Source organism: Gavialis gangeticus, unplaced genomic scaffold (assembly GCF_001723915.1).
Source record: "Gavialis gangeticus isolate Ggan-Ray unplaced genomic scaffold, GavGan_comp1, whole genome shotgun sequence".
Classification (NCBI taxonomy): domain Eukaryota; kingdom Metazoa; phylum Chordata; order Crocodylia; family Gavialidae; genus Gavialis; species Gavialis gangeticus.
Genome location: NW_017728995.1, coordinates 47,415,701 through 47,429,078, shown reverse-complemented (window position 1 = coordinate 47,429,078; position 13,378 = coordinate 47,415,701).

Sequence of the window (13,378 nt, the reverse complement as noted above, 5' to 3'; positions counted from 1 at the left end):
CCCCCCCCCCCACTCTGAGCAGGGGCAGGGCAAGCCCCTCCCAGCTGTTACCTGATTGGTAGAAATGTTCCACCAATCCGAAGTGTCCTTCTCCAAGCCGGGCTTGCCAGACAAAAGCGGCAAGTCTGCCACATGTGGACTGTTGACGTTATTGTAAGAAACCTCTGAGGCACAATGAAAAGAGAAAGCCCTCCCCCTGAAAGAGATTCTGGTCTTTCACTTAAAGGTGGTCTGGCAACAAATCTTTCAGGTAACCATGCAGGGCTTCAGTGACTTGAAGAATCTTCGCCGGGGCAAACAGCCTAATATACATGACCAAGCTGCTTCCTAACATTATTTTAACAGCAGTGTACCTCAACAGGGTACACCAACCCACTAATGAATAAATTCAAAGTTTAATCCACTTGTTTTTCTTCCACACTCCTATCCTTCATTACTGTGCTCTTTTCTTTCCTTTCATCATAGTTCTTATCCCACCATGTTATGTTTTTCCAAGTTCCTCCCACATTCCCAGTTCGATCTGATTTTCTCCCACATAGACCCAGATTCAGAGAGGGGCTTAACCGTGCAAGTAATATCTCATGAGTTCTGCCAAAGATTTCCACCAAGCTACCTGAATACTTAATGTTAAAGTGAGTTCATGCCCCACACATTCATCTTCCTCTCATCTTCCTCCATCTCATCCCTTTCTATGGATTTGATTCTGCTTGGATTTCCAGCAACAAGAGTCATAAGCAGATCCCCAGGTTACAGTGATATAAAACTGGTTTAAGTGAGAGCAGATCAGGCCCCTTAATTTTTAAAATAACCTTATTTCCCCATCCGTATATAAATGCCAAATGTTAGTTTAACAAAGCTAACTTCTATAACCACTTATATTGATGAGATACTGTATGGCTGAAAGAATGTAACTTAAGTCAAATATAGTATGCAAGATTTAAAAGGTTTTATAGAGTATCTTTTAATTACTTTATCATACCATTCTAATTTTTTTAGGAAAAAAATGCACTACCAGTTTAGCTTCTGCACCATAAAGAAAAGTTTTCTAGGCCAAATTTCATTAGCGGTGAACAACAGCAGAAATTGTGAAATGGCATATACCTCCTCTACCAGGCATCATGATGAACTTTTGCCTACATAATTCAGAACATGTCAGAAGCCAGCAGAAAATAATTTGCTTCAATGAGACCTAGAAGATCTTTTTGTTCCTGGTAGCTGCTTCTTAGCAGCCATCAGCTCTTCTGTTAAACCAGACATCAAAGGTCTGAAATTCCACAATGACTTTTGATGTTACTGCAAGTTTTGCAGTTAAAGTTGAAGACTTGTCACATGAATTTATGCCAATTAGAAGGCAAAAAAGAAAGAAAAAAAAAGCCCACACGTGCAGGCATATGTTCATTATTAAAACAACAGCTCCATAAATGCATATTCTTCCTTTTGAATGTTTGGCTTATTTTATGAGAAAATAAAGATTAAAAAAATAGTTCCAGTTTTCCAGGTAAACTGCTTGAAAGAAAACAATAAACATCAATGGTCCCTTTGCTTGTATGTGCAATCTTTTCATCTTGTAGGTCTCCATTTTCAGCTAAGAAGCACTGGTACATTCTTTAGTTTAACCTCACTCACCCTTTTCATCTTTCTGTAACGGATAATTTTTCCATTTCAAACAGGAGAGCCCTCGTTTTTCTACTTTTTGTACCATGGATAGCTTAGCTTGCCCTGATTCAGAGAAGCATAAAATGAGTTCCCCTATAATTTAAAGCATAAAAAAATAACATCAGAAAGATTAAAAAGATTTGCCCTAAACTTGCAATTTCCCAGGCATCTTTTACCTTCCCTTTTATGTGAGGATTTGGCATGTATCTGTTTATCCACTAATAGATGAAGGGCCCAGTCTCAGCTGAAGTAAATTGGAATAGCTCCACTCAAGTCATTCTCTAAACGTTTATGCAAACAAAAGCTTCATTGGCCTGAAGTTTTTGAGAATAAAGGACAGCACCAAGAGGCAGCAAATCCAAGGCTGTAAGAATAAAGTGAACCACAAAACAGAAATGAAAACTGAGCAAAGCACAAATGTATGTTCTTACTAGGCTGCAAGGGCAAGTTGCCCAGAACTAAGTATTAATTACTACAGTTAACTGCTTTGAGGGAGATTTCCCAAGGCACACAGGGGAGTTAGACACCCAAATCCTACTAGCTTTCTAATAGAGCTGCTTGGGATTTTTCTGACGAAACAGGTTTTGTTTGTTTTTTTAATCAGGAAATGCTGGTTTATTGAACCTGAAATGTGTCATGGAAATGAATTGGTTCTGATGAAGTTCCACAGAGGCATAGAGAAATTTCCATTGGAAACACACCTGCATTCCTGCCAGCACACCTGGCAGTCTACCAGGGACTCATATTTCCAGGATCAATGCATATGGGACAACACTGCAGGTGGCCTCAGAATCAAGAATCTTACAGGATCCCCGCCATGAAGCCAGGTGCCCGAACGCCCTGGGAACTCCAACAGTCTAGTAGGGGCTCTCCATACTGATCCTCAGAGCCCTGGGAACCTCACCGGACAACACTGGAAATCCTGGTGGCAGACTCCAGCCAACCATGGGAAGAAGACCTCTCTGATTCCAGACTGCCTCTGACTGTACAAGAGCAGCTCTGGAAGTTTCAATGAGTCAAAGCAGTGCAACTGGTCCTGAGGAAACCAGGCCAAAGAGTGCTCCATTGTACAGGGTGGAGGGATGGGGAGAGGATGAAGGGCAAGGGAGAGAAAATGAACTAATGTTTTAAACTTTTCCAAAATGAACATTTTTCAAAATCTCCCTTCTATGCTATTTTTCTGTGCTTTCTAATTCAGAACAGTAACATCTTTTACAAAGTACCAGAATTTCCCACAGACCTGATGTTCTGAATTTCAAGCCACTCAGCTTTCTAAGGCTCTTGAAAGTCACCTCACCCCAGAATTGCCTAGGTAACTCTTCCTCTTCACTGTCTGTTGTTGAATAAGACAAGGAAGTGCTTACAACTATTCTATCAAATCCCAAACTGCTGTTCAAGCCTTCTCTGTAAGCATCTCCATCGTAGTCAATACACAAGCATTTGTTAGAATAGATTTGTGTCCACAGAACAAATGTCTGTTCACCAGTATTTTTTAAGAAACTTTTTGTCTCAAATAACATCTGAAAAGTCATAAAGGAAGAAGAAAAAAGAAACAAACATTCTCATGGTTCTACTGGTCTGTATAACCCTTCCACCTTGGCTTTTCAATTGAATCAAATATAGCACAGAGTATTAATTATGGTCTTTAACAGAAATGTGTCAGGCTTCTGATAGAAGCAGCAGTAAGCTGAGAGACAGTTAGGCCCGCACTACCCACCTATCACACAGAGCAGAAGAGTCTTTGATAAGTAAGGGTGGGCTCATTTAAATCAAGTCTCCAGGCAAAGACAGAAGAAAAGCAACAAGCCTCCACATCAACTTCTCTCAAACTCTTTGTGATGACTAATTTATTCACAAGTTATATTTTTTCTATTTAGTCACTTTTACCTCTTTTTGGCAAGTTTACAGCAGTGTTAATTAGGCCAGGCAGAGTGCTGCACTAATTCAACATGCTCTTTCTGACACCAAAGTTAGTTCATTCAGAGCTAGCTCTGGCATCTCTGCGTGGCACTACATAATTCCACATAGACATACTTTTAGCTGCTGAGCAGTTCTGGAAATCTAACTATCTGTTATGCACCTATATGAAAGATGCCTTGTTTGGGATATATATATATAATTGCCTGTATTTCTTCTTTGGAATGCTGGTCATTTTACTTCTAATACCTATGCTTATTTACACCTAAGGGCCTTGCTGTAAAGCCACACAAATGTTAATCATCTCAGTGTTGTTCAACTTAGTAGAAGTCACACCTGAAGGCAAAAAACCATCTCCAACTCCTGCACCTGCACAACTATGACTTGCTTCTAGATGCTTGGTGAAGAGGGACAGGACTAGGACCTAGGGGCAGGACTGGCTCACTGATCCCACTGGACAGAACAAGTGCTGCAGCCTTGGAGCACTCAGTAGCCATGGTATCTCCCACTGCCTTCTGGACTGGCCCCACTGCATCTCCACACACCCTGACTCAGGAGGAGCCACTGCTTCGTGGGATACTGCAGGACTTCAACTTGGATAGAATATAGGGAGTGGCCACACCTTAGTGGAACAGGAGCAAAATTAGGCAGATTAGAGATAATCCTGCCCTTGAGTGGAGTAATTTTAAATTGAATAATGAATGCTTTAAGCCACTTAAAAGTATTAATAGGTAAAAATCCAGGGATTAAGAGCTTCAGAAGATGCCTAAAATTACTATGCAACAAGGCCCTAAAATGACACCTAAATTTGCCACCTATGGAGGCTTGGGTTCAAGCCGTGGTGTACATATCTAATCTCTCAATAACATTTGCTGGCTTCACAGGACCAGCAATCTCTGCCTGAAGACAAACAGAATAGCCAGTATGTCATAAAAGGTTAAGGTTGAGCTGCTTTGAAAAAACCTTTCCTTTAATTTTACCAAGTTCCCTCGGTTTTGTAGCTAGTGTTATTAATTCTTTCATAGTTGCTGTGACCCTGCAGTAGACAATTCTGGAAGTCTAGGCAAGGAGTGGGAAACATCTCCATTACTATTGTTGCAGCATGAGCTGCGTAGTATTTTATACACACATACATGCATGCACACACATGCACACACAAAGCTGTGCCAAGGCAATTTACAGTTGAAATCTTGGACCTTCAATGTATTCTCAGTCAAGTTAGGCATGCGCTAAAAGTGCCAGTTTTAACAAGAACACTATGTGAAACTGTAAACTTAAACATCCAGATGATAATTAGACCCAGTAGAGCAGCATAAATTATATTGTCTAATATATTTTTAAGCAAATATAATTAGTAAAATAATTCCTCTAGAAAAAAAATATTCACCCATTAGCAGACCAGCTGAAAGAAGTTTGAAAAAGCTGTCTAACTGATCTTTTAATATAATAAATATTCACTTAAAATCCAAAACAACTATGATCAACGTAACTGTTTTAAGAAATGGCATATTATCTGTAGATAAGCTTGCTTGTTACCTAACATTCTCTGATAGTTATCTATCTACTTCTTCCTAACAGGTGACTTTCAGAAACCAGTTTGAAGCATTTTCTTCTTTGAAAGTGCTTTGGTACTATGTGCAAAGTTATCCTGTAGCTAAGAATAACTTTCCAAAGAAAATCAATGCACTCTCATCATGGAATGCCATAAATGCTGTTTTTAAAAGACTGTATGCTATTTCTCATTTATTTAAATAGCAGTTCTATCAATTTTGTGGCATTCTACTATTTGTGTGAGTGCTTTTCAAGGTGCTTCTAAGAGCATGTGAGCTCCTTATGGACTTTGAGCAGTTTTGCTAATTCCTCAGGAAGACACTAAATTGGAGCGCATGGTGTACAAAATTAGATCCCATGTCCTATTTAACACAGGTATCTGTTCCAAAAGAATAAGGAAGTGATATTCTTTTCACTAGCCAGTGTCAGTTATTAGGCAGCAGATATGGCCTTTGGGCTAACTGAAATACTTCAGTTATAAACATCAGTTAACAGCAAAAAGGCATTTGCACCAAATGTTACTTATTCATTCAGTTGACTTCAGCAGCATTAAGCTGACTTAAAATGGAAGCAGAGTTTGGGCCCTTAACTTAGCTTTTTGTCTTGCTGGGGCAAGAACGGTCTCTGTGTTCTGCATCTGTTTAGTTCTTCACACAATGGACCTCTGGTCCATGACTGAGGCTTTACAGTTCTTCCACTGTAGCTATAATAAAGCAGTAAGAGCAGTTGCTCTGTAGAGCTATAAAATGTGAATGATGTCATAAGAAAAATATCTCTCTTGAAATATTTATATTTCATTTATCCACATACATACAATAGTCAAGGATCTGATCTTGGTTACAGAGGTATGATTTTTTTCACTGAAACCACTGGAAAAAAATTTGACTTACACCTATATAAATTAGATTACAGGCCTTCACACACACAATTTAAAATACATTTGACACACTTATATAGGATACATTTAACATATAAAATTTAACACTTCTAGATTTCAGAATATCACAGATAGAGCTAAGCATGCTGATGCAAGATACCTCTGAGATAATGATTACCAATGCAAGAAAAAAAACAAAAGAATCAAATGAAGCATCCCATGGCAACAAGCTCCATGTCATACAAAAACAAATGAAGCTATTTCTTTTAATCACGTAGAGAAGTTCTTATTAGTGAAATAAGTACATACAAAAACATGTGCCATGGCTGCCTTTGTCCTTGCATTTCACCAATCAATCCATAAGTGTCAAAAATTATCAGAAAGATTATATAGCATACATCATATTGATACCAACATGGGTCATTAGCAGCGTTGGACTCTTCAGATGCACTGTGCAGACTTCTGCATTTGATCTAATTGTGAGACTAATAGCAATACAAAGTTGCCATCATTTGTGCTATTCCTTCCTTCCAAGTAGCAAAACCCAGGTGCTCAAGAGAGAGATTAATGTGGGATTCCATAGAATGAATGTTCCTATTAAATGGTAAAGTATTTCAAGAGCATTAAATGGATGTGGTATACAAATGCAAACACTGAAGAGGCTTAGTGTGTGTTTTAAAATGCTGCACTTGGATATTATCTTTCTCTAGCCACTTAGTACACACTTTTGTGTGTATGTTTGTTTCTAATAAACCAGTTAATGCTGTTTTTGAAGCCTTCAGCCAATGTAGTGCTTTTGCTGACATCCACTGAAGTATCATAATGAAAATTCCTGCTTTCATTTTCATGTTACGTATGTTAGAAAGTCTTTGAAGAATCATTTCCTATTTTAAGATGCCTTTTGTGGCTTTCTTTAAGTTTTACTTCATATGCAAAACCAGGAGCCTAGTTATGGCTAGACTGATGACGGGGCCAAATGTGCAGGTATAAGTGTGACATTGATATGTGGTTTACATGACTTAGGGGTAAACTATGATAAGCCCATATCCTGATATATTTGAAAGGAAGAACATGAAAGAAGCCTCATGCCCAGGATATTTTCAGCTAAGAACTACACCCCTCTGCTCAGGCAACTGCTTGATTTTAGGCATTGCCATGTAGTGCCCTAGAAAAATCAGGGAGGCACCCTCCACACAATTGCTCTACATCAGTCTGCCAATCTGCTCCCACTTCCTGGGGCCCTGCAGTGGGCCCCTGCTGCCACCAAGGCAAGCTCCAGGCTTCAGCTGCAGCTGCCAGCTCCCTTGAAAAGGCAGCCCCACTCACTGCTCTCTGGCCAGCCACTTCCCTGGCCAAGAGAAACATGTACAGTACAGGGACAGCATGCAGCAGTGCTCTGCCTCCCTGCGCCATGGCTGCTCCTGCCCCTGGCAGCGACGACCAGTACCCCATGCTTCTGCTGGCCATTGTGCTGGCCCTCATGGCCCACTGTGCCAACTGCCACATGCCCAACAGCCATCTCACCCCTCTCAGGTCCCCCATGTGCAGCAATCACCTGCCTACACATCACAATCCATGTCAGGACCACCTCCACTCACCTGTCTCCTTGATGCAGTCTGCCTCGCTAGATCCCACCATAGGCTCCATAATGCCACTGCTGAGGCCACCCTCACCCTCCTGGGCCTCCAGCCCTGCCAGCTCTGGGCCCATCAGGCCAGCCAGAACTGGTGGCAGCGCATCATCCAGCACACCTGGGAGGATAAGCAGTAGCTAGAGGCCTTCAGAATGACCAGGGCCAACTTTTGGGATTTCTGGAGCAGCTCCAGCCACACCTGGAGCATCAGAGCACCAAGATGCAGCTGCCTTTCCACACGGATACCTAGCTGGCCCTCTCCCTGCTCAAGCTGGCCACACCTGCCAGCTTGCAGTGCATCGGCCACCTGTTTGGTGTGGGCAAGACCACCACCAGAGAAGCCATCCTGGAGGTGTGCATTGCCCTTCAGAACATGCTGGGGGACACCAGACTCCATGTGCACAACCCCATGATGGTGGTGGTGACTGGGTTCCATACCCTGGGATTCCCCCACTGCATCAGGGCCCTGGACAGGACCCATATCCCTGTCACCTGCCTGCCCCACAGAGACCAGCCCTACTACAGTCAGAGGGGCTTTCACTCCATGGTCCCCCAGGCCATCGTGGACCGCTGTGGAGCCTTCATGCATGTGAGCATCAGCTGGATGGGCATCACCCACACCACCCATGTCTTCAGGAACTCCATCTTGCTGGGTCTGGTAGAGAGTGGGCACTTCACAGCAGGGTGCTGCATCTGCAGCTGGGAACTGTGGCGGTCCTGCCCCTCTTCATCGGAAACCCCGCCTACCCACTCCTCCCCGGCTCATGCGGCCTTGAACCAGCTACTGCATGGATGGGTACAAACTTTTCAGGAAGGACAGGCAGGGGACAAGAGGGGAGGAGTTGCACTTTACATAAAACAACCATATGATTTCTCAGAGCTCCTGTATGAAGCTAGAAATAGGCCTGTTGAGAGTCTCTGAGTTAGGGTCAGAGATAAAAGCAACAAGGGAGATGTCATGGTGAGGGCCTGTTATAGACCACCAGACCAAGAGGAAGTGGTGGATGAGGGTTTTTTCAAATAGCTAGCAGAAGTTTTCTGGTCATAGGCCCTGGTTCTCATGGGGAACTTCAATCACCCTGATATCTTCTGGGTGGGCAATACAGCAGCATGCAGGCAATCCAGGAAGTTTTTGGAGAGTGTCAGGGACAAATTCCTGGTGCACGTTTTAGAGCGGCCAACTAGGGGCCATGCTCTTCTTGACCTGCTGCTCACAAACAGGGAAGAATTGGTGGGGAATGTAGTAGTGGATGGCAACTTGGGCAGCAGTGACCATAAGATGATTGAATTCAGGATCCTGAGGAAAGGAAGGATGGAGAACAGCAGAGTAAAGAGTGAAGCCCAGGACCCTGGACTTCAGAAAAGCAGACTTCAACTCACTCACAAAACTCATGTGCAGAATCCCCTGGGAAGCCAGACTGAGGGGGAGAGGAGTCCAGGAGAGCTGTCTATACTTCAGAGATGCCTTACTGACAGTGCAGGAACAAACCATCCCAATGTGAAGGAAAACTAGCAAATAAGACAGAAGACCAGCTTGACTTAGCAGGGAACTATTCAGTAAACTAAATTACAAAAAGGAAGCTTATAAGAAGTGGAAACTTAGATAAATAACTAGGGAAGATTATAAGAGCATTCCTCAGGCATGCAAGGATGAAGTCAGTAAGGCCAAAGCACAATAGGAGTTGCAGCTAGCAAGAGATGTGAAGGGTAACAAGAAAGGTTTCTACAAGCATGTCAGTAGCAGGTGGAGGATAAGGGAAACTTACTGGGTCCCTTAGTGAAGGGGGAAGAAACCTTGTGACAAAGGATGCAGAAAAGGCTGAAGTGCTCAGTGCCTTTTTTGCCTTAGACTTCACAGGCAAGGCTAGCTCCCAAACTACTGCACCAGGCAGCACAGTTTGGGGAGGAGGTGAGCAGCCCTCAATAGTGAAAGACTACTTAGGAAGACTACTAAGAAAAGCTGGACATGTACAAGTCCATGGGGCCAAATGGGATGCACCCAAGGGTGATGAGGGAATTGGCTGATGTGATTGCAGAGCCATTGGCCATCATCTTTGAAAACTCATGGCAATCAGGAGAAGTTCCAGATGATTAGAAAAAGGCAAATATAGTGCCCATATTAAGAAAGGGAAGGAGGAGGATCCAGGGAACTACAGATGTTGGGATCCTGTGCTTTCTTCTCTAAGACAAGTCAGCCTCACCTCAGTCCCTGGAAAAATCAAGTAATCCATTTCTAAGCACTTGGAGGAGAAGAAGGTGATTAGGAACAGTCAGCATGGATTCACCAGGGGCAAGTCATGCCTGACCAACCTAATTGCCTTCTGTGATGAGATGACTGGCTCTGCGGATGTGGGGAGATCAGTGGATGTGATGTATCTTGATTTTAGCAAGGCTTCAGTATTCTTGCAGGCAAGATGAGGAAGTATGGGCTGGACTGTATGGTGGATAGAATACTGGTTGGAGCATCGGGCTGAGAGAGTAGTAATCAATTACTTGATGTCTAGTTGGCAAACGGTATCAAGTGGAATGCCCCAGAGGGTCGGTCCTGGGGCCGATTTGTTCAGTGTCTTTATCAGTGACCAGGATGATGGCATAGAGTGCACCCTCAGCAAGTCTGCATATGACACCAAGCTGAGGGGAGTAGTACATATGCTGGAGGGTAGGGCTAGGATTCAGAGTGACCTAGACACACTGGAAGATTGGGGCAAAAGATATTTCATGAGGTTCAACACAGACAAGTGCAAAGTCCTGCACTTAGGACAGAACAATCCCATGCACCACTACAGGCTGGGGGCTGACTGGCCAGAGAGCAGCTCTGCAGAAAATGACCTTGGGGTTACAATGGACAATAAGCTAAATATGAGCCAGCAGTGTGCCTTTGTTGCCAAGAAGGCTAATGGTATACTGGGCTGCATTGGTAGGTGTGTTGCCAATAGGTCAAGTAAGTGATTCTTCCCCTCTGTTCAGCACACAGAGGCCACATCTGAAGTACTGTGTTCAGTTTTGGGCACCCCCAAAGGATGTGGGCACCTCAGAAAGAATGTGGACAAATTGGAGAGAGTACAGTGGAGGGTGACGAAAATGGTGAGGGGGCTGGGGTACATGACTTATGAGGAAAGACTGAGGGAACTGGGCTTATTTAATCTAGAGAAGAGGAGACTGAGAGGGGATTTAATAGCAGCCTTCAACTACCTGAAGTGGGGTTCAAAAGAGGATGGAACTAGACTGTGACAGAACAAGAAGCAGTGGTCTCAAGTTGCAGTAAGGGAAATTTAGGTTAGATTGTAGGAAGAATTTTCTCACCAGGAGGGTAGTAAAACACTGGAACAGGTTATCCAGAGAGGTGGTAGACGCTCCATCCTTGGTGGTTTCCAAAACCTGGGTATACAAAGCTTTATCTGGGATGATCTAGATGGGGATGCTCCTGCTTTGAGCAGGGGGTCATACTAGATGACCTCCTGAGGTCCCTTCCAAGCCTAACTTTGTATGATTCTATGATTCCTGGCAGCTGTCAGTGTCATGGCCAACCATGCCTTGTGGCAGGGACTGGGGCTGCGGAGCTGGTTCACTAGGCATTGGCCCAGGCTCCCCAAGCTGCTGGTGGAGACTGCAGCTGGGGAGTCAGCAGGACAGGCTACTGGACCCCCAAGGTGCCCTCCCCTGGTGACATGTCACCATGGATGCCAGGCCAGGGAGGGGGCTTGGGCAGGCTGCCCATGCTGCTATAGACAGCATGGCTGCAGCCTGGATGCCAGGGCACAAGGATGTCCATCAGTTCCCGCATAAAGAGCATTGACTTGCAGGAACTTCCTGACTGATGACTGCGGTCAGTGATGGCAACACACTGTTCCGACAAGGGCTTGATCTCTGTGCAGTACTGCCACTCTGACCATTTGTGCCTGCACTCCCGCATCTGGCCTGACAGCCCCCCATAGACCTGGGCATTGGAGCACTCATCCTGCTTGAATTGGAGATGCGCTTCTGCTTTGCCCCACAGCATCACGAGATCACCAGTTTCCTCCTGTGACCAGTTGGGGCCGCAGGTGGCAGGCACAGGCAGCAGCGATGATGAGACATTCAGCACTCCCATGCTGACTCTTTGGGCCTCCACATGGCTGTCCCTGTACTTCTGGGCCTGGGCAGCTGCCTGCACTGCCCAGAGCAGGGGCCCAGCATGGGACTGGCAGCTAAATGGCTGAAGCAATGTGCCACAGCACCTGTGGGATCAGGGTAGGCTACTGGGGGTGGGCTGTGGGCAGGTGGATCTGGCCCTGGCAGCCAAAAGCTGCCTGCAGCTGGGATCCCCCTCTGCCATTTTGAAACATGGGGACACTAAATACATGTGACATGGAGGCTGCTGGAGCATGCCAATTAGCATGCTCCAATGCATGCTAATTAGTGCACTCTAGCAGAGCTCCATCACATGTATAGGTGCCCTTAAAGGCCCGAGGCAAAGGCTGCCATAGAGGCAGCCCAGCCCCGGGGCAGGAGAGTCTCCAAACCTAGAACCCTGGGGCTAGGCTGAGGCCAGCCCTCTACTGACAGAGCTGAGCTGGGAGCAAATTTGCTCCTGGTTCACATCTATATGTACGCTACTGCCCAGTAACTAATCAGATGTGATTAGAGGTTTTTAGCGCGCAGTAAACATGCACATGTGTAGATTAGTGCACTTACTGTGCAGTAAACTATGCTGCTTTACAGTTAAGCATTTCATGTAGATATGTCTACTATAGCTTTCCACCTCTGTATATTCAGTCTATCTATGTCTCTCCTATAAGCTATTTAGTTAACAGACTGTTGGTATCATTTTTTAGACCGCGCCAAGTCCACGGTCTAGTAAGAATCCTTATACCTTTCTGATTTGCATAGTATCAAGCACACATGCATGAAGCATGAGATAAGTTTGCTGCCACTTAGGAGGTTACATACATATAATTATGCTGATATAGTTAAAAGGAATAATCTCATTGTGAATTTGTATATTGGGACAATTCAAGTACCTATGTGCTTATTTGTCATAAACTTTACATATTTTTAAAAAGCTAGCTCTGCTGTCAGAGGTGATTCACAGGGTACTTTACAAAGAATGCCACTTGTACAGACATATTTGCAACACTTTTTGACCTTCCTCCTGCTCAAATACTACAAAAAATATAATGAAGTCCGCTATCTCATCGTTCCTGCTACCACCATCTGGAGTTCTTTGCTTCCTTTCATGTTACTCAGGAGACTACCTGGTATTTTTAGGAATAGCTATTTATTCTTCTCAGAAAAATGTCTACTTGTGTGCACTAGAGAAATATGACACAAACCTGGCAGATGCATTATGAGAAGATACCTTGCAGTTGTTAAACAAGGTGATTGCTCCCAAACCCGTCACTTCCCACTTCTTTTCACATAATCATGATTTCTTTGACCTCTCAGTCTATTCCCTCCAACAAGGATCTAAAAGATCCTTACAAGAGAACAACAGTTAAATGAACCTCAAGTCAAATGATACAGATTTCTCTGCCACTAGATTACTTTATATATTTTGCAGTTTTTCCCTCTGGCTTTCTTTTTATGTTCTCACCTTCCCATTTCCATTGGCACCCAGCTTTCTAACTGTGGCGAGTGCAGAGATCCCACCTCAGGAACACAGCTGGGTATTCGTATCCCTCCGCTGTTTCCACCACATGAGGCAGGCCAGTAGGGGGTGCTCCTGCGTTGAGCCACCCACCTCCCTGCGCCCGACTACCTTCCAG